At 45.9% G+C, this 25,178-nt stretch overlaps 1 protein-coding gene across 2 annotated transcripts in view; it reads left to right on the top strand.

Annotated features, from left to right (window-relative positions):
- Positions 1 to 21,436: 21,436 nt before the first annotated feature.
- The window catches only part of arap3 (ArfGAP with RhoGAP domain, ankyrin repeat and PH domain 3), a 344,677-nt gene continuing 340,935 nt past the window's right edge, over positions 21,437 to 25,178 (top strand). The window contains exon 1 of one of the 2 annotated variants that reach the window (XM_060837460.1): positions 21,437 to 21,592. The gene's annotated coding sequence lies outside the window, so the exon portion shown is untranslated. The remainder of the gene's footprint in view (positions 21,593 to 25,178) is intronic. The other variant, XM_060837459.1, reaches the window with a different exon arrangement.

Raw genomic sequence — 25,178 nt, forward strand, 5'->3', positions numbered from 1 at the left:
TTTGTTGCCTGACCTTAATTATTCTTGAATAAGGGCAGTTAAGAGTCAACCAAATTGCTGTGGGTGTGGAATCACATGTAGGCCAGATAAGGTAAGGATGGCAGATTTCCTTTCTTAAAATACATTAGTGAACCAGATGGAGTTTTATAACAATCAATGATTACCATTACTGAGAATAGCCTTCAAGTCCAGATTTAAGAACTGAATTCAAATTATCCACCAACTGCCACTTTAGAGTCAGAGAGCATAGAGATGTACAGCACAGAAACAGACCCTTCATTCTAACTCATCCATGCTGACCAGATATCCTAAATTAATCTAATCCCATTTTCCAAAATTTGGCACATATCCTTCCAAACAGTTCCTATTCATATAATCATCCAGATGCCTTTTCAATGTAATTGTACCAGTCTTCACCACTTCTTCTGGCAGCTCATTCCATACATGCCCCACCCTCTGCATGAAAACGTTTTCCCTTCGGTCCCTTTTCAATCTTTCTCCTCTCACCTTAAACCTATGCCGTCTTGTTTTGGAGTGCACCCACCCCAGGGAAATGACCCTGACTATTTACCCTATCCATGCCCCTCATGATTATATAAACCTCTATAAGGTAATCCTCTCAGCCACTGATACTCCAGGGAAAGCAGCCCCAGCCTATTCAGCCTCTCCCGATAGCTCAAACCATCCAACCCCGGCAGCATTCTTGTGAATCTTTTCTGAACCTTTTCAAGTTTCACAACATCTTTCCTAAAGCATGGAGACCAGAATTGCAGGCAGTATTCCAAAAGTGGCCTAACCTATGTCCTGCACAGCCGGAACATGACCTCCCAACGTCTATATTTAGCTTTAACCCATGTCCCCGAAATCATTGATCTGGGTCTTTAAATTGTTCGTCCAGCAATATTACCACTGTGCCACTTTCTCCCCTGTAGACAAATATCTGAAATTGGAGCAAGAGCAGAGCTTACAGCCTGTTGCTCCTGCTCTACTATTCAAAAAGATCATGGCTAACCTAATGTTTCATCTTCCTGTATCTGCTCACCCCCTATATGCTTCATTCTTTGAGAGATCAAAACTCTCTTTATCGAAGATTTAAATGTATTTGTTCATGGGTCACCCATAACCCTGTTGTCAGAGAATTCCAAATATTCACTTTGAGTGGAATATCTTCTCCACATCACAGTCCGAGACAATTGGTCCTCATCCTGGGACTGTGTGCCAGTGTTTTACATTGGTCCACTAAAAAAACCTCTCAGAGTCTACCCTCTCAAAAACCTTCAGAACCTTGTTGCTTCAACCGTGCTCCAGAAACTGCTGACACACTTTTTCAGCCTCCCCTGCCTTCATAATTTAACCCCCTCCATTCCAGCAAACAATCTAATGGCCCTCACTGTGTCTCCTTCAACATCCATCCCTTACAAGGTCCAGTTCAACATGAAGTATGAGAATGGAGAAGGAGTTTTTCATCTACGTGTGGAAACAACATTAAATAGAGAAGGAGAAGACCATTTGGACTTTTTGAAACTGTTTTACATTTCAAATTGATCATGGGGCAAAAGATCTCAGAGGAGATCTCTATCACCCTAATTCAAGGAAACTTATTGACCAGATAGAAACCCAGTCTGACAGCCCCATACAGCTTGTGATTACTTCAAAGCAGAAACTGACATAATTCTCATCTGCAGTGCACAGGAAGTCCCACTCTCTGGATCTCCAACACCCCCAGGAACATTAGACACCGTAATGGGTGGTGCCAGGATTGCGGACAGACCCACAGAAGAGGACCACTATAAAGAATGTGTGGTTAGGAACAAGCTGGGCATGGGATGCTATTGTATTGTGGCTGTGCTTGATAAGGGTCACCGTCAAATTACAGCAACTCCCTTAGTTGTTCCTTTTTTAATCACTTCCAAAAGAAATCATAAATTCCACTCTTCCCCTCCAACCATCACCCCAACTTTTCAAAACAGCCGAACTGTGCCATGTGCAGCTCTTACCAGTGACTGAATCATTTATTGAGCTATTATGGGCAAGCTGCTGATTTTGGTACCCACACACCCACATTCTCTGTATTGTGGAATTAAGCTCAGGTTGAATAAGAAGGTACTAGGCCAGCTGCTGCCCTATATTCTGTGCCCCCCACCCCGCCTCACCTAACCCAGAGGCAGTCCAGAGGAGGTTCATTCGGCAGATTCCAGGTACAGAGGGACTGACATATGAGGAGAGGTTGTGCAGGTTGGGCCTGGACTTGTTGGAATATAGAAGAATGAGAGTTAACCTTAGAAACATACAAGATTCTTAGGGGACTGGAGGGGGGAAATGAAGAGAGGTTGTTTCCCCTCATGGCAGAGTCTAGGACCAGAGGGAAAATCTCCGAATAAGAGGTCACACATCTAAGGCAGAGATGAGGAGACTTTCTTTTTCTCTCAGACAGTGTTGAATCTACAGAATTCTTTACCACAGAGGGCTGTCAAGCCTGGGTCATAAAGTATACTTGTAATAGATAAATCTTTAATCAATAAGGGATTCAAAGGTTATGGGGAAAATGTAGGAACAGAGTTAAGAATTATCAGATCCGCCATAATCTTATTGAATGATGCAACAGACTTGATGGAATAAATGACTTACTTCTGCTCCCATTTTTTACGGTGTTATTATGACGGGGCAGATTATATTTCTAACCCGATTTCCCTGATTGATCGACCCAAAATGAGCAGTTTCTCTGCTCTGTCAGGCAATGTTAAATTAAAAGAGTGTTTAAATAAGCGAACAAATAAATACAATGATAATGACAGTATGATTGACAGTTATTATTTGCAGTTTCTCCATTGCTATTTTAATAAGATTTAATCATAATTCTCCTGAATATGAGGTCAGGATTATTTTTGTGGAACCCAGCAAGTCAGTGTTTCCTAATCTCTCATTGTCAGTGAGTTCCTGTTTCCTCTGTAAAAGCTGCCAGCTGACACCATTCCATTTTTGTTATTTTCAATGGCCAGAGGGTAATAGCAATGTGCTGCCACAGGCAGCCAGCTGGGCTCCAGAATGTGCAGTAAAAAGTACAACGTTCTGGCATTGCAACAAATTCTAGAGATATCAAGAAGAATATGAATGGATTTAGTGAGAGGGGAAAGATTTAAACGGGACCTAAGGGGCAACTTTTTCACACAGAGGGTGGTGTGTGGAATGAGCTGCCAGAGGAAGTGATGGAAGCTGGGACAATTATAACATTTAAAAGGTGTCTGGATGGGTACATGAATATGAAGGGCTTAAAAGGATATGGGCAAAGTGCTGGCAAACAGGACTAGATTAGGTTGGCATATCTGATCGGCATGGAGTTAGACCAAAAGTTCTGTTTCCATGCTGTACATCTTTCTGCTGTACATCTCTCTGCTCAATATCTCTCTGCTGTACATCTCTGATTGATAAGCTTCCCCATGGTAAGCTATTGCAGAAAATACTGAGACATGGGACTGAGGGTGATTTAGTGGTTTGAGTCAGAAATTGGTTAGTTGTAAGAAGACAAAGGGTGGTGATTGATGGGAAATATTCATACTGGAGTTCAGTTACTCGTGGTGTGCCGCAGGGATCTGTTTTGGACCCACTGCTATTTGTCATTTTTATAAATGACCTGGATGAGGGTGTAGAAAGATAGGTGCGTAAATTTGTGGATGACACTAGGTCAGTGGAGTTGTAGACAGTGCGGAAGAATGTTGCAGGTTACAGAGGGACAGAAATAAGCTGCAGAGCTGGGCTGAGAGGTGGCAAATGGGGTTTAGTGTGGATAAGTGTGAGGTGATTCACTTTGGAAGGAGTAACATGAATACAGAGTACTGGGCTAATGGTAAGACTCTTGGTAGTGTGGATGAGCAGAGAGATCTCGGTGATCCCTGTAAGTTGCCACCTGGTTAATATGGTTGTGAAGAAGGCAAACAGTGTGTTAGCGTTTATTGGTAGAATGATTGAGTTTCGGAACCATAAGGTCATGTTGCAGCTGTACAAAACTCTAGTGTGGCCGCACTTGTGTACAGTTCTTGTCACCACATTATAGCATTAGAAAGGGTGCACAGGAGATTTACCAGGATGTCGACTGGTATGGAGGGAAGGTCTTAGGAAGATTAGATGAGGGTCTTGAGGCTGTTTTCATTCCGGAGAAGAAGGTTGAGGAGTGACTTAATAGTAATATATGAAATGATCAGAGGATTAGTGAGAGCCTTTTTCTTTGGATGGTGATGGCTAGCATGAGGAGACAGAGCTTTCAATTGAGGGGTGATAGATATAGGACAGATATCAGAGATATGTTCTTTACTCAAAGGAGTAAGGGCGTGGAATGGCCTGCCTGCAATGGTAGTAGACTCGCCAAGTTGAAGGGCATTTGAATAATCATTGGATGAACATATGGATGAAAATGGAATTATGTAGGTTAGACAGGCTTCAGATTGGATTTACAGGTTGGCACAACATCGAGGACCGAAAAGCCTGTACTGAACTGCAATGTTCTATGACTCTATGACCTACGGTGAAAGGAAGGACATCTTCTTAATTCCGTTAACTATCTCCTAAAGACCGACGCTTTGAAGCACCCCGAAACATTTTGCATTCAAAGTACCTCTGCCATTGCTTTACTGAATTAACTTCCATGTTGCATTACAAAAGAAGGTGGAATTATTCTCCTGAGACTGGAAACAGTGAAGGTGAGATTTCAGAGAGATGTTCAAAGTCCAGAGAACAAAACTCAGGAGAAAGTATTTCCAACTGCAGGACAGTCAGTAACTAGAGTATCACAGATTAAAGGAATTCATAAAAGAACTAGACAATTTTGCTAGGGCTCCTTGATACCACAATTGATCAAATGGGGTCTTAATGCCAGGGACTGTGACTCTCCCTTCACTTCTGGAGTTCAGCTCTTTGTCCCTTTTTGAATCAAAGCTGGAATGAGGTCAGGAGCTGAGTGGCCCTGGCAAACCCAAATACTTGTCACTGAGTAGGTTATTGCTGACCAGGTGCTGTTTGATAGCACTGTTGATGACACCTTCCATCACTATACTGATGATCAAGAGTAGACTGATAAGGTGCTAATTGGTTGGGTTGGACTTGTCCTGATGTTTGTGTACAGGACATACCTGAATAAGCAATTGTTAATTTTCTCATTGAGCTGGTGGGTTATCATGCAAATGTTTCATCACCATGCTCGGTAACATCATCAGTGCGACACCCGTGAAGTGTTGTTCTACTCCATTTGATATTTATATGATCCGGTCTGTTAAGATGGGTGGTGGCATTTCTGGTTTTGCTCAGCAGTGGTTTGTATGTGGATCGATTTCTACTTGCTTGTTTATGGCATTGAAAACCAGGCCTCCAGGAAGTCCTGTGAGTGTCTCAGGTTAGCTTGTCTAATACCTCACCCAGTCAAATTGATGGCCCTCTTTGTCTGTGTGTATTGAGATGAGGGAGAGCTGGTCATACTGTTTTGATGCTAATTGGTGTTCATGTATCCGAATTGCTAGTTTTCTTCCAGTTTGTCTGATGTAGTGCTTATAACAGTCACTACATGGAATTTTGTATATTACACTAGTTCTCCATGTTGCGGGTATGGGGTATTTGTTCTTGTGAGTAGTTGGTGTAGTGTGGCTGTGGGTTGGTGTGCTATGTGATTCCTAGCGGTTGTAGTAGTCTGGTTGTCATTTCTGACATGTTCTTGATATAGGGCAGGGTGACCAGTGGGGCTCAGCTGCACATGGCTCAGGCGGCAGGTTCTGCTGTATTCTCATGACTACATCATTATCATGGAGTCATAGAGTCACAGAGATGTACACCTCGGAAACAGGCACTTCGGTCCATCATGTCCATGCCAACCAGATATCCCAACATAATCTAGTCCCATTTGCCAGCACTTGGCCCATATCCCTCCAAACCCTTCCTATTCATACACCAATCCAGATGCCTTTTCGATGTTGTAATTGTACCAGCCTCCACCAGTTCCTCTGGCAGCTCATTCCATACACGTACCACCCTCTACATGAAAATGTTGATCTTTAGATCCCTTTTATATCTTTCCCCTCTGACCCTAAACCTATGCCCTCTAGTTCTGGACTCCCCAGCCCAGAGAAAAGACTTTCTCTATTTATCCTATCCATGACCCTCATGATTTTATAAACCTCTTTAATAAACCTCACCCCTCAGCCTCCAATGTTCCAGGGAAAACAGCCCCAGTCTGGTTAGCCTCTCTCTGTAGCTCAAATCCTCCAACCCTGGCAACATCCTTGTAAATCTTTTCTGAACTCTTTCATGTTTTGCATCATCCTTTCAATAGGAAGGAGATCAAAATTTCACATAGTATTCCAAAACTGGCCTAACCAATATCCTGTATAGCTGTAACATGACAACCCAACTCCTATACTCACTACTCTGACCAATATATGAAAGCATACTAAATGCCTTCTTCATTATCCTGTCCACCAATGACTCCACTTTTAAGGAGCTATGAACCTGCACTCCAAGGTCTCTTTGTTTAGCAAAACTCCCCTAGGACCTTACCATTAAGTGTATAAGTCCTGCTAAGATTTGCTTTCCCAAAATGTAGCACCTCACATTTATCTAAATTAAACTCCATCTGCCACTTCTCAGCCCACTGGCTCATCTGATCAAGATACCGTTGTAATCTGAAGTCTTCTTTGCTGTCCAAAACACCTCCAATTTTGGTGTCATCTGCAAACTTATTAGCTATACCTCCTATGTTCACATCCAAATCATTTATGTAAATGACAAAAAGTAGAGGACCCAGCACCGATCCCTGTGGCACTCCATTGGTCACAGGCTTCCAGTCTGAAAAACAACCCTCCACCACCACCCTCTGTCTTCTACCTTTGAGCCAGTTCTGTATCCAAATGGCTAGTTCTCCCTGTATTCCATAAGATCTAACCTTGTTAATTAGTCTCCTATGGGGAACCTTGTTAAACGCCTTACCGAAGTCCATGTAGATTACGTCTACCATTCTGTCTCATCAACCTTCTTTGTTACTTATTCAAATAACTCAATCAAGTTCGTGAGACATAATTTCCCACGCACAAAGCCATGTATTATTATTGAATGTTGCCCATAGCTTTAGTATCTGTAATACCCAGTGCCTCTAACCATTTCCTGATATTACGTGAAGTGAATCGAATTAGTTGAAGATTGGCATCTGTGATGCTGGGGCTTCTGGAAGCGGCTGAGATGGACCATCCACTCGGCCCATCTGGCTGAAGATTGTTGTGAATGATTCAGCCTTATCTTTTACGTGAATGTGCTGGGCTCTTCCATTATTGAGGATAGAGATATTTGTGAAGACTCCTCCTACAGGGAGTTGTTTAATTGTCCACCACTATTCATGACGAATGTATCAGGTCTGCAGAGCTTAGATCTGATCCACTGGTTAGGGATGACTTTGCTCTGTCTATCAGTTGCTGCATATGTTATTTGACATGTAAGTAGTCCTGTTTTGTAGCTTCACCAAGTTGAAACTTATTTTTTATTTTGGTATGCCCGGTGCTGCTCCTGGCATGCCCTCCTGCACTCTCCATTGAACCAGAGTTGATCCTTGGATGCCAGGCCATGAGGTTACAGATTGTGCTGGAGTACAGTCCTGTTGCTGTTGATGGCCCACAGTTCCTTATGGATACCCAGTCTTGAGTTGCTAGATCTGTTTGAAGTCTATCCCATTTAATATGGTGATCATGTGACAAAATATGATGGAGGGTATTCTCAGTTTGAAGGTGGGTCTTTGTCTTCAGAAGGATTGTCTGGTGGTCATTCTTACCAACACTGTCATGGACAGATGCATCCACAGCCAGCAGATTGGCAAGGATAAGGTCAAGTATATTTTTCCATTTTGTTGATTCCCTCACCACCTGCTGCAGACCCAGCCTAGCAGAGATTTATAAAAACATGAGGGGCATAGATAAAGTGAATAGCAAAAGTATTTTCCCTCGGGCAGGGGAGTTAAACATAAGTGGGTATATTTTGAAAATGAGAGGAGAAAGATTTAAAAAGGAACCTGAGGGGCAACCTTTTCAAGCCGAGGGTGGATTGTATGTGGAATGAACTGCCAGAAGTAGTAGATGCAGGACAATTACATCATTTCAAAGATATTTGGACAAGTACATGAATAGGAAAGGTTTACAGTGATGTGGGCCAATTGCAGGCAAGTGGGATGTGTTTTGGTTTGGGAAACTTGATTGGCATGGGCGAGTTGGACTGAAGGGTTTGTTTCTGTGCTGTATGACAATGACTCTATGACCCAACTTGTTTGAGCAGTAACCTGCTGCTGCTGAGCCACTCTTGGTGGTCGACATTGAAATCCTCCACCCAGAATACTTTTCGTGCCCTTGCCATCTTCAGTGTGACCTCCAAGTGTGTTCAACACAGAGGAGTACGGATTCATCAGTCTAGGTACATGGTGGCGAGCAGGAGATTTCCTTGTCCAAGTTCAAACTGAAGCCTTGAAACTTCATGGGGTTTGGAGTCAATGTTGAGGACTCCCGAAACAACTCCCTCCGAAATATATCCCACTGTGCTGCTGCCTCTGCTGGGCCTGTCCCGCCAATGGGAAAGGACATATCCAGGGATGGTGATAGTGGTGTATGGGACATTGTTTGTATAATTCCATGAGTATGACTAGTCAGGCTGTTGCTTGACAATTCTGTAAGATTGTTCTTGCAAGTTTGGCACCAGGCCCCAGATGTTAGTAAGGAGAACCTCACGGGAGAGGCAGCGCCATTTCCACCATTGTCTTTTCTGGTGCCGAGGTCGATGCCAGATGATTTATGCAGTTTTATAACCTTGTTGCAGCTTCATAGAATCTGACTCAAATGGGTGGTTTGCGAGGCCATTTCAGAGGATGGTTAACAGTCAATCACATTACTGTGGGTTTGGAGTCACATGTAAGCTAGGACAGGTTTGCAGGTTTCCTTCCTTGAAGGACATTAGTAAATCAAATAGATTTTTGAGACAATTGACAATAGTTTTGTAGTCATCAGTCAATTTGTAATTCCAAATTTTTTATTGAATTCAAATTCTGCCATCAGCCATGGTGGAATTTGAACCCAGGTCCCGAGAACATTAACCGAGTTTCTGGATTAGTAGTCCAGTGATAATACCACAAGACTATCACTTCCCCTTGCTTATGGCTTGGGGAGTAATCCAGAGATTGTAACCTCTTTTTTTTAATTTAGCTTCTAGTTGTGCAAAATCCTGAATCAGAACCTCTTTCCTAATCCTACGTGTGTCGCTCATATCCGTATGGACTACAACAGCTGGATCCTCCTTCTTCCGCTTCAAAATCTGCTCTTTTATACAACAAAAGTGATCGAGTTTTGAAACTCTTTTCCACAAATGGCACCTGATGCTAGATTAGTTGTTAACATTCAATCTGAGCTAGAGTTCCTTTTGTATTTGGGATAGAACAAAGAACATTATGATACAGTACAGGCTCTTCAGCCCTCGATGTTGCACCGACCTGTGAAACCAATCTGAAGCCCATCTAACCTACACTATTCCATTTTCATTTATATGTCTACCCAATGACCATTTAAATGCCCTTAAAGTTGGCGAGTCTACGACAGTTGCAGGCAGGACATTCCATGCCTCTACTACTCTCTGAGTAAAGAAACTACCTCTGACATCTGTCCTATATCGATCACCCCTCAATTTAAAGCTACATCACCTCATGCTAGCCATTACCAACCATGGAAAAAGGCTCTCACTGTCCACCCGATCTAATCCTTTGATCATCTTATATGTCTCAATTAAGCCACCTCTCAACCTTTTTCTCTCCAATGAAAACAGCTTCAAGTCCCTCAGCCTTTCCTCATAAGATCCTCCCTCCATACTAAGCAACATCTGAGTAAATATCCTTGAACCCTTTCCAAAGTTCTCACATCCTTCCTATAACGCGGTGACCAGAACTGTATGCAATACTCCAAGTGCGGCCACACCAGAGTTTTGTACAGCTGTAACATGACCTCATGGCTCTGAAACTCAGTCCCTCTACCAATAAAATCTAACACACCGTATGCCTTCTTAACAACCCTATCAACCTGGGTGGCAACTTTCAAGGAATGGATCGAGATCTCTCTGTTCATCAACACTACCAAGAATCTTACCATTAGCCCATTACTTTTTATTCCTGTTGCTCCTTCCAAAGTGAATCACCTCACACTTTTCTGCATTAAACTCCATTTGCCACCTCTCAGCCCAGATCTGCAGCTCATCTATGTCCCTCTGTACCCTGCAACATCCTTCAGCACTACCCACAACTACACCGACCTCAGTGTCATCTGCAAATTTACTAGCAGTGGACCCAAAACAGATCCTTGCAGTATGCCACTGGCAACTGAACTCCAGGATGAATATTTCCCATCAATCATTACCTTTTAGCTAGCCAATTTCTGATCCAAACTGCTAAATCACCCTCAATTCTATGCCTCCGTATTTTGTGCAATGGCTTACCATGGAGAACCTTATCAAACACCTTACTGAAATCCATATACACCACATCAACTGCTTTACCCTCATCCACCTGTTTGGTCACCTTCTCAAAAATCTCAATAAGGTTTGTGAGGCATGACCTACCTTTCACAAAACCATGTTGACTATCCCTAATCAACCTATTCCTTTCTAGATGATTGTAAATCCTACCTCTTATAACCCTTTCCAACACTTTTCCCACAACTGAAGTAAGGCTCACGGGTCTATAACTTCCAGCGTTGTCCCTACTTCCCTTCTTGAACGAGGGGACAACATTTGCTATCTTCCAGCCTTCTGGCACTATTCCTGCAGGCAATGACAACATAAAGATCAAAACTAAAGGCTCTGCAATCTCCTCCCTTGCTTCCCAGAGAATCCTAAGGTAAATCTCATCTGGCCTAGGGGTCTTATCTATTTTCAAATTTTCCAGAATTGCTAACACTTCATCTTTGTGTACCTCATCCCATCTAGTCTAGTAGCCTTTAACTCAGTATTGTCCTCAACAACTTTGTCTTTTTCCAGTGTGAAAATTGACAAAAAATATTCATTTAGTGCTTCCCAATCTCCTCTGAATCCACACACAACTTCCCACTACTACCCTTGAATGGCCCTAACCTTACTGACATCACTCTTTTATTCCTGACTTACCTATAGAAAGCCTTAGAGTTTTTCTTGATCCTATCTGCCAATGACTTCTCATGTCCCCTCCTGGCTCTTCTTAACTCTCTCTTTGGGTCTTTCCTGGATCTGGGAAAAATGTAGGTATGTGGAGTTAGGACATGGATCAGCTGTGGTCTCATTTAATGGCAGAACAGGGCTAAGGGGCTGAATGGCCTACTCCTGTTTGTGTTTCTGTATACTCAATTCCCGTGAATTATCACACCTGCCTTTACTCTTCAATTTCCTACTTCTCATTGCCAGAACAACAAAAAGCTGTTGTGCCTTTGAATTTGATGTCAGTGGGTGGGAACTGTACCAGAAAATAAAATTCAATCAATCCTTCATCAGAACTGAGAAACCTTGGCAATGTAATTAGTTTTGAACAAATGGGCAAGGAGAAGAAAGAAGGGCAATAAAATGGGAGAAAACAGTTCTAATTCAAAGACAATGAGTTGAATAAAACCAAGAACTGTGGTTGCTGTAGATCTGAAATAGGCACAGAGAATACTGGAGAAACTCAGCAGGCCAGGCAGCATCTGTGCTGAGATAGAAACAGGGTCAAAAGTCATACAAAACCAGGTTACAGTGCAACAGTTTTTTTTAAAAAACACAAGCTTTTGGAGTTTGTTAATGTTTTGAGACCTTTCTTCAAAAATAGAAACAGAGAGGAAAAGCTTGTATTTATGCTGATAATGAAACTTTGAGCAGAGATGGGTGGAGGAAAAAGGAGTGAGTGAATAAGTGGAGACAGAGGCCAGTGAGAGAGAGTCAGAAAAATGGGTAGCAGACAAAGCGACTGTTGATAGTAAATCAAGGGAGGCGATTGGTGATAATGGGAACGCTGAGTAATTAAAAATGGGTTTACTGTACTGAAAGCAACCTGTTTCACGCCAGGACCTGGGGCTGTGGGGGTATTGTTTGGATTAAAAAATGAAAGGCCAAAGGAAGTGGGAGTGGAACAAATAAAGACACAAAGCATGGGTCTAGAATAAGTTCTAACAAAGTGTCATACTTGACTTACTGTGTTAACTTGATTTGACTCTCCATAGATTCTTCTAAACCTGCTGAGTTTCTCCAGCACTTTCTGTTTCTCATTCAGATTTCCAGCATCTGCACACTTTTACTTGATGTGTCCAGCAGAATTATGGACAGCTGCCACATGGAAACAAATCAAAAACAAAAAGGAAGCAAAAAATATCTAATTGTGGGCCGGGGATTTAACATGATATTATTGAACTCACTGTTGTGTGTAAGGCTGGAAATGCTTAATAGAAAACTGAGGAGCTGCCCCTTTGTCTCACTGGAGACTCAGCCTGTGTGAACATTGAACTATTTCATTTCATATGCTGGAGCTTCTGTTTCAGTGGGGCTCATTATTTCTATTCAGCTACAAATGCTCCCAGCACCCAACCACCATTACTAAAATAATTTGGACGTAATGTCACTATGCAATATTAGCTATGTACTGTTTGCCATAAACCAGCAATGATTATGCCAGTGATCTTAATCTCAGCTATTGTTAGGATCTAAATTTAGTTGTTGATGTTATTTTGATATTTGTTATGATCATGTGTGTAATTTGCTAGTTTACTGTCAATTACAATGATATCTTTGTCTGACTATAGTTAACTCTGGTAAAAACAATGACTGCAGATGCTGGAAACAAGATTCTGGATTAGTGGTGCTGGAAGAGCACAGCAGTTCAGGCAGCATCCAAGGAGCAGCGAAATCAACATTTCGGGCAAAAGCCCTTCATCAGGAATAAAGGCAGTGAGCCTGAAGTGTGGAGAGATAAGCTAGAGGAGGGTGGGGGTGGGGAGAAAGTAGCATAGACTACAATAGGTGAGTGGGGGAGAGCAACTAGGGTGGCACCTCACGCTAGTTCCAAACTTCCAGCTCAGCACTGTCCCCATGACTTGTTCTACCTGCCTATCTTCTTTTCCACCTATTCACTCCACCCTCTCCTCCCTGACCTATCACCGTCATCCCCTCCTCCACTCACCCATTGTAGTCTATGCTACTCTCTCCCCACCCCCACCCTCCTCTAGCTTATCTCTCCACGCTTCAGACTCATTGCCTTTATTCCTGATGAAGGGCTTTTGCCCGAAATGTCGATTTCGCTGCTCTTTGGATGCTGCCTGAACTGCTGTGCTCTTCCAGCACCACTAATCCAGAATGTAGTTCACTCTAAACTGTCTACTGAACCTGCATAACCAGTCTTTCAACTGTCTCACTGTCAATCCGGGAGTGAAAATAAAAGCTGGCTTTCAATACCTACAGTTCATGAGTGAATACAAACAAAAGGAAATATCACAGTGTATGGTACGGAGCGAGGAAATAAACTATTTTACAGAAATTGCTTTCTGAGTCTTGTTAAAAATCATCACAAGTGTTGCAAATGTGTTAGTCTGCAGCGCTGCTGCTGCTGAGGTGTCGGATGGCCCAATTTCCTCAGTTGGACAATAGCCCCATGTATGCCTCTTAATTGGTGCTGAAAACAAATGCACCCCAAATAAAATAAAAGAAAGAACTGTGGATGCTGGAAATCAGAAACAGAATCAGAATATGCTGGGAAAAACCCAGGTCAGGCAGTACCTGTGAAAAGAAAGCAGAGTTAATGTTTCAGGTCTGGTGACCCTTCCTCAGAATATGCCCCACGTTCCCTTTGCAGGAAGTTCGGTCACCTCCTGCTTTCAAACTAATGGCAGGACTTCAACTTCTCCTGGAAGATTCTACTCCAAGACTTTGTTCATTTTGTGATCAGCATGATGATCGGAACCACGCAACTCAGGTAATCAGTGGAGGGTTTACCATTGGGGTTGAGGGGTGAGGGTTGGAGGGGGGGCTTCCTTGTGATGATTCCTCCAGGAATATGACCAGAGATTATAATTCTAAATGGTTACCATCAAATCTTTAGGTATCACCCCTTCATCTGTTCAGGCTGCACAGAGCTGGAGTGTCATCACTTAGAGTGATTGGCATCAGACACTGCCCGACTATCCTGCATTCACTGCTTGAGCTCTGTTTGATTGATGCCTCTTCTTCTACTCAAATCATAAAAGACTTGCATTTATGTTGTGCCTTTCACATCTCCAGGATAGATCAAGCCAATGAAATAAGGTTAAAGTGTAGTTGTTGTCCTAATGTAGAAAATACAGTCGGCAATTGGAACGAAGCAAGATCCCACATAACTACATTCAGATAAATACCAGATTGTCTGTTTTAGTGGAATTTATTGAGATGACCAAGACCTCAGGCAGAACCTCCTTTGCTGAAGCATCTTTGACATCATCTGAAAGAGCATGAGGGACCCCAATTGAACAGGATTCTATCGACAAGTCATACCAAGTTGGAAACATTAACTCTGTTTCCCTCTCAGGGAATGTGTGTGCAGCTAGCTCGGACAGCATTTATTGCCCAACTATAATTGCCCAGAGGTCAGTTAAGAGTCAATGACATTACAGTGGGTTTGAAGTTACATGTAGGCCAGACGAGGTAAGGATAGCAGTTTCCTTCCCGAAAGAATGCTAATGAGGCAGATGGGATTTTATGGTAGACAAGCAGGAGACTGGAATAACACAGCTAGCAGGAAGCATCAGAAGGTGGAGATGTCACCATTTCAGGTGTAACCCTTCTTCAAGACCTTTTCCCCTCCTGATGCTGCCTGCCTTGCTGTGTTCCACTCCCTCCTGATACTGCCTGCCTTGCTGTGTTCCACTCCCTCCTGATGCTGCCTGCCTTGCTGTGTCCCCCTCCCTCCTGATGCTGCCTGCCTTGCTGTGTCCCTCTCCCTCCTGATGCTGCCTGCCTTGCTGTGTCCCTCTCCCTCCTGATACTGCCTGCCTTGCTGTGTTCCTCTCCCTCCTGATGCTGCCTGCCTTGCTGTGTCCCCCTCCCTCCTGATGCTGCCTGCCTTGCTGTGTCCCCCTCCCTCCTGATGCTGCCTGCCTTGCTGTGTCCCCCTCCCTCCTGATGCTGCCTGCCTTGCTGTGTCCCTCTCCCTCCTGATGCTGCCTGCCTTGCTGTGTCCCCCTCCCTCCTGATGCTGCCTGCCTTGCTGTGTCCCCCTCCCTCCTGATGCTGCCTGCCTTGCTGTGTCCCCCTCCCTCCTGATGCTGCCTGCCTTGCTGTGTCCCCCTCCCTCCTGATGCTGCCTGCCTTGCTGTGTTCCCTCTCCCTCCTGATGCTGCCTGCCTTGCTGTGTTCCCTCTCACTCCTGATGCTGCCTGCCTTGCTGTGTCCCCCTCCCTCCTGATGCTGCCTGCCTTGCTGTGTCCCCCTCCCTCCTGATGCTGCCTGCCTTGCTGTGTCCCCCTCCCTCCTGATGCTGCCTGCCTTGCTGTGTCCCCCTCCCTCCTGATGCTGCCTGCCTTGCTGTGTCCCTCTCCCTCCTGATGCTGCCTGCCTTGCTGTGTCCCCCTCCCTCCTGATGCTGCCTGCCTTGCTGTGTCCCCCTCCCTCCTGATGCTGCCTGCCTTGCTGTGTCCCCCTCCCTCCTGATGCTGCCTGCCTTGCTGTGTTCCCCTCCCTCCTGATGCTGCCTGCCACGCTGTGTCCCCCTCCCTCCTGATGCTGCCTGCCTTGCTGTGTCCCCCTCCCTCCTGATGCTGCCTGCCACGCTGTGTCCCCCTCCCTCCTGATGCTGCCTGCCTTGCTGTGTCCCCCTCCCTCCTGATGCTGCCTGCCTTGCTGTGTCCCCCTCCCTCCTGATGCTGCCTGCCTTGCTGTGTTCCCCTCCCTCCTGATGCTGCCTGCCTTGCTGTGTCCCCCTCCCTCCTGATGCTGCCTGCTTTGCTGTGTCCCCCTCCCTCCTGATGCTGCCTGCCTTGCTGTGTCCCCCTCCCTCCTGATGCTGCCTGCCTTGCTGTGTCCCCCTCCCTCCTGATGCTGCCTGCTTTGCTGTGTCCCCCTCCCTCCTGATGCTGCCTGCCTTGCTGTGTCCCCCTCCCTCCTGATGCTGCCTGCCTTGCTGTGTCCCCCTCCCTCCTGATGCTGCCTGCTTTGCTGTGTCCCCCTCCCTCCTGATGCTGCCTGCCTTGCTGTGTTCCCCTCCCTCCTGATGCTGCCTGCCTTGCTGTGTTCCCCTCCCTCCTGATGCTGCCTGCCTTGCTGTGTCCCTCTCCCTCCTGATGCTGCCTGCCTTGCTGTGTTCCCTCTCCCTCCTGATGCTGCCTGCCTTGCTGTGTCCCCCTCCCTCCTGATGCTGCCTGCCTTGCTGTGTCCCCCTCCCTCCTGATGCTGCCTGCCTTGCTGTGTCCCCCTCCCTCCTGATGCTGCCTGCCTTGCTGTGTTCCCCTCCCTCCTGATGCTGCCTGCCTTGCTGTGTTCCCCTCCCTCCTGATGCTGCCTGCCTTGCTGTGTTCCCTCTCCCTCCTGATACTGCCTGCCTTGCTGTGTTCCTCTCCCCTCCTGATGCTGCCTGCCTTGCTGTGTTCCACTCCCTCCAGATGCTACCTGCCTTGCTGTGTTCCCCCAGCCTCCTGATGGTGCCTGCCTTGCTGTGTTCCCCTCCCTCCAGATGCTGCCTGCCTTGCTGTGTTCCCCTCCCTCCTGATGCTGCCTGCCTTGCTGTGTTCCACTCCCTCCTGATGCTGCCTGCCTTGCTGTGTTCCCCTCCCTCCTGATACTGCCTGTCTCGCTGTGTCCCTCTCCCTCCTGATGCTGCCTTCTTTGCTGTGTCCCTCTCCCTCCTGATGCTGCCTGCCTTGCTGTGTCCCTCTCCCTCCTGATACTGCCTGCCTTGCTGTGTTCCCCTCCCTCCTAATGCTGCCTGCCGTGCTGTGTTCCCCCAGCCTCCTGATGCTGCCTGCCTTGCTGTGTTCCCCTCCCTCCAGATGCTGCCGCCTTGTTGTGTTCCCTCTCCCTCCTGATGCTGCCTGCCTTGCTGTGTCCCTCTCCCTACCTGATGCTTCCTGCCTTGCTGTGTTCCCCTCCCTCCAGATGCTGCCTGCCTTGCTGTGTTCCCCCAGCCTCCTGATGCTGCCTGCCTTGCTGTGTTCCACTCCCTCCTGATGCTGCCTGCCACGCTGTGTCCCTCCCCCTCCTGATGCTGCCTGCCTTGCTGTGTTCCCCTCCCTCCTGATGCTGCCTGCCGTGCTGTGTTCCCCCAGCCTCCTGATGCTGCCTCGTTGGGTGTTTACTATAGGCTCCCCAATAGCAGCAGAGGTGTGGAGAAACAGATTGGGAAACAGATTTTGGAAAGGTGCAGAAGCCACAGGGTCGTAGTCATGGGCACTTTCAACTTCCCAAATATTGATTGGAAGCTCTTTAGATCAAGAAGATTGGACGGGGCGGTGTTTGTGCAGTGTGTCCAGGAGGCTTTTCTAACTCAGTATGTAGATTGTCCAACCAGAGGGGAGGCCATATTGGATTTGGTACTCGGTAATGAACCGGGACAAGTGATGGGCTTGTTAGTGGGTGAGCATTTTGGTGATGGTGACCACAATTCTGTGACTTTCACCTTGGTTATGGATAGAGACAGGTGCGTGCAACAGGGTAGGTTTTATAAGTGGGGGAAAGGTAAATACAATGCTGCAAGACAGGATCTGTGGAGCATAAATTGGGAGCATAGGCTGTCAGGGAAGGATGTCGTTGAAATGTGGAACTTTTTCAAGGAACAGATACGGCGTGTCCTTGATATGCATGTACCTGTCAGGCAGGAAATAGGTGGTTGTGTGAGGGAACCTTGGTTGACGAGGGAGGTTGAATGTCTAGTGAAGAGGAAGACGGAGGCTTACATAAGGTTGAGGAAACAATGTTCACACAGAGCGTTGGAGGGATACAGGATAGTCAGGAGGGAGCTGAAGAAAGGGATTAAGAGACCTAAGAGAGGGCATGAAAAATCTTTGGCGGGTAGGATCAAGGATAACCCCAAGGCCCTATATGCGTATGTGAGAAACATGAGAATGACGAGAACGAGGGTAGGTCCGATCAAGGACAGTAGTGGGAGACAGTGTATTGAGTCGGAAGAGATAGGAGAGGTCTTGAATGAGTACTTTTCTTCAGTATTTACGAACAAGAGGGACCGTATTGTTGAAGAGGAGAGTATGAAACGGACTGGTAAGCTAGAGGAGATACTTGCTAGGAAGGAAGATGTGTTGGGCATTTTGAACAACTTGAGGATAGACAAGTCCCCTGGGCCTGACGGGTTATATCCTAGGATTATGTGGGAAGCAAGAGAGGAAATTGCAGTACCGTTGGCAATGATCTTTTCGTCTTCACTGTCAATGGGGGTGGTGCCAGGGGACTGGAGAGTGGCGAATGTTGTGTCCCTGTTCAAAAAAGGGAATAGGGATAACTCCGGGAATTACAAGCCAGTTAGTCTTACTTCGGTGGTAGGCAAAGTAATGGAAAGGGTACTGAGGGATAGGATTTATGAGTATCTGGAAAGACACTGCTTGATTAGGGACAGCCAGCTCGGATTTGTGAGGGGTAGGTCTTGCCTTACAAGTCTTATTGAATTCTTTGAGGAGGTGACCAAGCATGTGGATGAGGGTAGAGCAGTGGATGTAGTGTACATGGATTTTAGTAAGGCATTTGCTAAGGTTCCCCATGGTAGGCTTATGCGGAAAGTCAGGAGGCATGGGATAAAGGGAAGTTTGGCCAGTTGGATAAGAACTGGCTAACCGGTCAAAGTCAGAGAGTGGTGGTAGATGGTAAATATTCAGCCTGGAACCCAGTTACAAGTGGAGTTCTGCAGGGATCAGTTCTGGGTCCTCTGCTGTTTGTAATTTTTATTAATGACTTGGAAGAGGGAGTCGAAGGGTGGGTCAGTAAATTTGCAGACGATACGAAGATTGGTGGAGTTGTGGATAGTGAGGAGGGCTGTTGTCAGCTGCAAAGGGACTTAGATATGATGCAGAGCTGGGCTGAGGAGTGGCAGATGGAGTTCAACCCTGTCAAGTGTGAGGTTGTCCATTTTGGAAGGACAAATAAGAATGCGGAATACAGGGTTAACGGAAGGGTTCTTAGTAAGGTGGAGGAGCAGCGGGATCTTGGGGTCTATGTTCATAGCTCTTTGAAAGTTGCCACTCAGGTGGATAGGACTTGTAAGAAGGCCTATGGTGTATTAGCGTTCATTAGCAGAGGGATTGAATTCAAGAGTCGTGAGGTGATGTTGCAGCTGTACAGGACCTTGGTAAGGCCACATTTGGTGCACTGTGTGTAGTTCTGGTCGCCTCACTTTAGGAAAGATGTGGAAGCTTTGGAGAGGGTGCAGAGGAGATTTACCAGGATGTTGCCTGGAATGGAGAATAGGACGTACGAGGATAGGTTGAGAGTGCTAGGCCGTTTCTCATTGGAACGGCGAAGAATGAGAGGTGACTTGATAGAGGTTTATAAGATGATCAGGGGAATAGATAGAGTAGACAGTCAGAGACTTTTTCCCCGGGTACAACAGAGTGTTACAAGGGGACATAAATTTAAGGTATAGGGGGTAATGTATGGGGGGGATGTCAGGGGTAGGTTCTTTACCCAGAGAGTGGTGGGGGCATGGAATGTGCTGCCTGTGGGAGCGGCAGAGTCAGAATCATTGGTGATCTTTAAGTGGCAATTGGATAGGTACATGGATAGGCGCTTAAGCTGGGACAAATGTTCGGCACAACATCGTGGGCCGAAGGGCCTGTTCTGTGCTGTATTGTTCTATGTTCTATCTTCTATGCCTGCCTTGCTGTATTCCTCTCCCTCCTGATGCTGCCTGCCTTGCTGTGTTCCTCTACCTCCTGATGCTGCCTGCCTTGCTGTGTTCCTTCTCCCTCCTGCTGCTGCCTGCCTTGCTGTGTCCCTCTCCCTCCTGATACTGCCTGCCTTGCTGTGTTCCCCTCCCTCCTGCTGCTGCCTGCCTTGCTGTGTCCCCCTCCCTCCTAATACTGCCTGCCTTGCTGTGTTCCCCTCCCTCCTGATACTGCCTGCCTTGCTGTGTTCCCCTCCCTCCTGCTGCTGCCTGCCTTGCTGTGTCCCCCTCCCTCCTAATACTGCTTGCCTTGCTGTGTTCCCCTCCCTCCTGATGCTGCCTGCCTTGCTGTGTCCCTCTCCCTCCTGATGCTGCCTGCCTTGCTGTGTCCCTCTCCCTCCTAATACTGCCTGCCTTGCTGTGTTCCCCTCCCTCCTGATACTGCCTGCCTTGCTGTGTCCCTCTCCCTCCAGATGCTGCCTGCCTTGCTGTGTCCCCCTCCCTCCTAATACTGCCTGCCTTGCTGTGTTCCCCTCCCTCCTGATACTGCCTGCCTTGCTGTGTTCCCCTCCCTCCTGCTGCTGCCTGCCTTGCTGTGTCCCCCTCCCTCCTAATACTGCTTGCCTTGCTGTGTTCCCCTCCCTCCTGATGCTGCCTGCCTTGCTGTGTCCCTCTCCCTCCTGATGCTGCCTGCCTTGCTGTGTCCCTCTCCCTCCTAATACTGCCTGCCTTGCTGTGTTCCCCTCCCTCCTGATACTGCCTGCCTTGCTGTGTCCCTCTCCCTCCAGATGCTGCCTGCCTTGCTGTGTCCCTCTCCCTCCTAATACTGCCTGCCTTGCTGTGTTCCCCTCCCTCCTGATACTGCCTGTCTTGCTGTGTTCCCCTCCCTCCTGATGCTGCCTGCCTTGCTGTATCCCTCTCCCTCCTGCTACTGCCTGCCTTGCTGTGTCCCTCTCCCTCCAGATGCTGCCTGCCTTGCTGTGTCCCTCTCCCTCCAGATGCTGCCTGCCTTGCTGTGTCCCTCTCCCTCCTAATACTGCCTGCCTTGCTGTGTCCCTCTCCCTCCTGATACTGCCTGTCTTGCTGTGTTCCCCTCCCTCCTGATGCTGCCTGCCTTGCTGTGTCCCTCTCCCTCCTGCTGCTGCCTGCCTTGCTATGTCCCTCTCCCTCCTGATACTGCCTGTCTTGCTGTGTTCCCCTCCCTCCTGATGCTGCCTGCCGTGCTGTGTTCCCTCTCCCTCCTGATGCTGCCTGCCTTGCTGTGTTCTCTCAGCCTTCTTCTGCTTGTCTCCCTTTGATTCCAGCATCTGCAGGTGTTTTTGTGTCTAACCTCGATGGGTTTTTGCAGATGACATTTCAACATTTCCTGAAACTTTTCCAGCATCGACAGGAATTTGCTTTTATTTCACTTTTACTGTCGCAAAGATCATGAATCCCTGGCAATTTGTTTGCTTGAAATAGAGTTTTCTGAAACCTGCAACTGAGTGTGGGACTGGAATAGGGCAGAGAGTAGGCAGGCAGCTGGTCTTTCAGTGTCTAATACTCGCTCTGTAAATGCTCCAGCCCTTCGCTCCTCCTCCTCCTGGACCTGATCTCACAGAAACTCTCCTCCCCGGAGCCTCAAACTACAACTGCAGAAGTGCGGCGCCAGCTGGTTAGGATTCCGGAACACAGACACACACAGACACACACACAGACACAGAGAAGGAGGAGAATAAACCCAACTCCCGGAGTTAACATCAAGAGCAGGAAAAGGTACCGCAATTTCTCACTCACACCGAGTTCCTGGCTGTAGCTCATGATTGTTACCGGGTTTGAGAAAAGGTTGCGAGCAGGAATCGGAGGCAGGAGATCCGAGTTCTAATCTTTAAAAAATCAGCATTGAATTTAACTTCATCCCTTTCGAGAATTCGCCTGTTCATTCAGTGTTTCCGCCTTGTACCCGTGGCTGGTCTGACCGCAGGACGGTATTCTCGAGATATCAGCCCTAACCCAGCTCCTTGTTACTATCTTGCAACTTTATCCCAGTCTTTACCCAGAAACTGACAATTTCATTAATGGGGCCATAGCAATTACCCATCGACCTCTCCAGATATTCCCGAATTTCAGGCGGATATGTTGCGTGTATTTTGATTTTAGGAGTTGTGTGTTTGAGCTTCTGGGGCAGATGCGGTTATGATTGTGTCCGTTGTTCTCAAACACAGCCTCCAATTCCAGTCAGTTCTGAGTTGATGTGTTTCCAGGTTAATCCCAGTTGCTGCTCTCTAACAGTCACTCAACTACAACAGGAACACGAGAGAGTGATTTCTGCATTTAGTTCACTCTCCTCCATTCTGCTGCAGAATTATTTGTTTGACAGCTTCCCCTGACATTTTGTTGAGATTTGGCCCTGACATTCTGTCCTACCAGTGCCTGGTATCATTAGACCAAGACATGATGGGAATGTAATTCCTGGGCAAAGCTATTGCTTTGAATAGTCTAAGGCATAAAGACCACTCTCTGTGACTTGACCTCATTTCTTCCTATCACTGTAACAGCCAGCAGGTTTTGAGATTTTTGTTTATTTATTAGTGGGATGTGGGCATCGCTGGCTGGGCAGCATTTATTGCCAATCCCTAGTGACCCTTGGGAAGTTGGGGATGAGCTGTCTTCTTGACCAACTGGAGTCCATGTGCTGTAGCTAGACCCACAATGCCCTTAGGGAGGGAATCCCAGGGATTCTGACTCAATGATAATGAAGGAACAACGATATTTTTCCAAACCAGAATGGTGAGTGGTTGGAAGGGGAACTTGCAGGTGGTGGTGTTCCCATGTATCTGCTGCCCTCGTCCTTCTAGATGGAAGTGGTCATGGTTTGGAAGGTGCTGTGTAATGATCTTAGGTGAATTTCTGCAGGGCATCTTGTAGATCACTGCAGCACTGGTGGTGGAGGGAATAGATGCTTGTGGATGTGGTGCCAATAAATCAGGCTACATTGTCCTGGATAGTGTCAAGCTTCTTGAGTGCTTTTGAAGTTGCAAACATCCAGGCATGTTGAGGGAATTCCATCACACTTGTGCCTTGTAGATAATGGACAAGTTTTGGGGAGTCAGGAGGTGAGCTGATTACTGCAGTATTCCTAACCTCTGACCTGCTATTGTAGTCACTGTGTTTATGTGATGAGTCCAGTTGAGTTTCTCCTGAAGATGGTGATGATTTACTCCTGAAGATGCTATATAAATGCAAATTGTTGTTGAGGTATATCGCACACAGATTCAGCAGCTTCTGGAAACAAGAGGACAAAAAAAAGGATAAGATTTGAGTTTTTATTTTAAATATTGCTGTAATGAATCCAACAATTCTTTTACAAGGTAGTTTTGTATTGAGTTTGTGAAGCAGCCACAAGTCTCCAGCAAGCCTTTGTTGTTCCTCCTTTGTCTTGTGTGTCAATATTTACTGAGGTTTAAGAAATACGGGATATACATTGCAACAGAAAATTTAAATGCAGCATGAAAACTGCATTTGATGCCATATGTGAAACAGGCTTTAACAAAAACTGTGGGAAAACACAAAATAACAAAAACTTATTTTTCAAAAGCATCCAAAATCTTCATATTGTAAATCCTCACAGTGAAAACAAAATGAACCCAGCCATCAACATGGAACAAAACAGGAACTATTCCCATGCGTTTGTGCTGCTTGGCATTGGGGTGTTTTTTTTAAAAAACGCAGTTTGTGGATTTAAGAAAACAAATAAATGAAGAAAGAAAAAGAACCAACTAAACCCCATTTCGAAATTGTAATGAATATTCCACAAAAACAACCAATCATAGCACTTTATCAAAATCTTTAAGCCCTTTGATATAGCAGTCCTAATAATTTTTAGTGGAACCCATCACTGAGGGAAATATCAAATATAGTTTAAAAGTTGATGCACATCTGACAATTATTGACACTTTTCTGATGTTGGCATTGACCAATGAAAGGGAGGTGTTGCTTTTTCTATCACCTGTCGTTTTGAAGTTTGAAATCAACCAGGAGGAAGTGAGGACTACAGATACTGGAGATCAGAGTCCAGAGTGTAGTGCTGGAAAAACACAGCCAGTCTGGCAGCATCCGAGGAGCAGGAGAATCGATGTTTCAGCCATAAGCCCTTCATCAGGAATGAGGGTTTATGCCCAAAACATCGATTCTCCTGCTCCTTGGAATCTGCCTGACCTGCTGTGCTTTTTCAGCACCACTCTAATCTTAACCCTTCTTCTCACCAAGACTATGTCGACATATGATGCATTTCTAACTAAAACCCTTCTGCCTCTAAGCGGTCCACATCCCTCAATTCCTGACTATTCATGTATCTGTTAAGATGCCTCTTGAACTTTGCTGTTGCAGCCACCTCCACACCTCGTGTGGTCGTACAATCCAGGCATTTACCAGCCTCTGTGTAAAAAAAACTGCCTCTCACAACTCCTTTTAAACTTATCCCCTTTTGCCTTGAACCTATTAGTTTTATATTTCATCCAAAAGACAGCATCTCCAACCGCATTTTCTCAGTTCCAACTGTCCTTCAGCCCGACCCTCCATCAGTACTGACCCTCTGATGCCTTCTTTGTCATTTATAACTGTTCAGTTCCAAAATCTGAACTACTTCAAATCATTTTTTTCAGAAATTTGCAATTTTCAGTCAATATTGGATCTGTCCATTAGAAAATCTAATGACATGAAACAGAGGTTCTACGAAGATGTTGATGAAGATGAAGGTTCAACGGCAATGCTGATAAGGAGTAGAAATTAAAGCTGTCTAAAGTAACATGTGACACCAAGGGAGAAGAATTGCTGCAAATATGAAATGGGAATAGTTCTCTCCTTGCCCTTTTTTGGGGGAGGGGTAGGGGAGTGGGCGAGGGTGGATTTGGATTTACCTGGTTCTATTATTATCAATTTCAGTTTATTGCATTGTGTGATCACAAGCAAATGGACTGTAATCACATCTTTACTTCAGCTGACAAATTGCTGTTCATGTCTCTGGACCATTGTATTTTTGAATCAATATTCTGAAGATTTAGCTGAAAGCCAATTGATCTTCCCTGGAATTGAATAGCAATGCAATTGGATTACCTGAAACCCTTCCCTTTCCTAAAATACTATATATTTAACAATACTTTCCTGTCCATCTCTACAATCATGACAATATAATCAGTAAACTTTCACTAATGTTTGTGATGTTTAAGTGACTAGTGAAAAATATTGACCTTCTGAGATAAGGTTGTGTGTTGGAATAATGCAGGATTCAGTTAATCTGACATTGATTAAGGAATTTGCCCTGGGTGCAGTGAGAAAGAGTTTCAACACAAGGCGAAATGTC

The sequence above is a fragment of the Hemiscyllium ocellatum genome, chromosome 16, assembly GCF_020745735.1.
Source record: "Hemiscyllium ocellatum isolate sHemOce1 chromosome 16, sHemOce1.pat.X.cur, whole genome shotgun sequence".
Classification (NCBI taxonomy): domain Eukaryota; kingdom Metazoa; phylum Chordata; class Chondrichthyes; order Orectolobiformes; family Hemiscylliidae; genus Hemiscyllium; species Hemiscyllium ocellatum.